We start from the raw sequence: 687 nt of genomic DNA, 5'->3' as shown, positions 1-687 counted from the left end.
CCCCACTGTCCCCACATGTCCCCATGTCCCTGTGTGTCCCCATGTCCTCACTGTCCTCACATGTCCCCATGTCCCCACTGTCCCCACATGTCCCCATGTCCCTCTGTGTCCCCATGTCCCCCTATTTGTCCCCATGTATGTCCCCATGTGTGACCCCATGTCCCCATTCGTGTCCCCATGTCCTTATGTGTCCCCAAGTCCCCACTGTCCCCACACATCCCCTGTCCCTGTGTCCCCATATGTCCCCATATGTCCCGTGTCCCCATTTTCGTCCCTGTGTCCCCACATCCCCACGTGTGTCCCCATGTCCCTACGTGTCCCCATCCCCATTTGTGCCCCCACATCCATGTGTCCCCATGTCCCCATTCATGTCCCTATGTCCCTGTGTGTCCCCATGTCCCCACTGTGTCCCCATGTGTCTCCATGTCCCTGCATGTCCCCGTGTCCCCATGTGTCCCCACATCGTGTGTCTCCATTGTCCCATGTCCCTGTGCCATGTCCCCACATGTCCCCCGTCTGTGTCCCCTCCGTGTCCCCCTGTGTCCCCCATGTCCCTGCCCCCGATGTCCCTGCATGTCCCCATGTCCCTGTCCCCTCCATGTCCCCGTGTCCCTGCCATGTCCCTGTACTCCTCCGTTGTCCCATGTCCCTGTGTCCCCCGTGTCCCTGCATGTCCCCATGTCCATG

The sequence above is a fragment of the Oxyura jamaicensis genome, unplaced genomic scaffold (genome assembly GCF_011077185.1).
Source record: "Oxyura jamaicensis isolate SHBP4307 breed ruddy duck unplaced genomic scaffold, BPBGC_Ojam_1.0 oxyUn_random_OJ72302, whole genome shotgun sequence".
Taxonomy (NCBI): domain Eukaryota; kingdom Metazoa; phylum Chordata; class Aves; order Anseriformes; family Anatidae; genus Oxyura; species Oxyura jamaicensis.
This window is presented reverse-complemented; position numbering follows the sequence as displayed.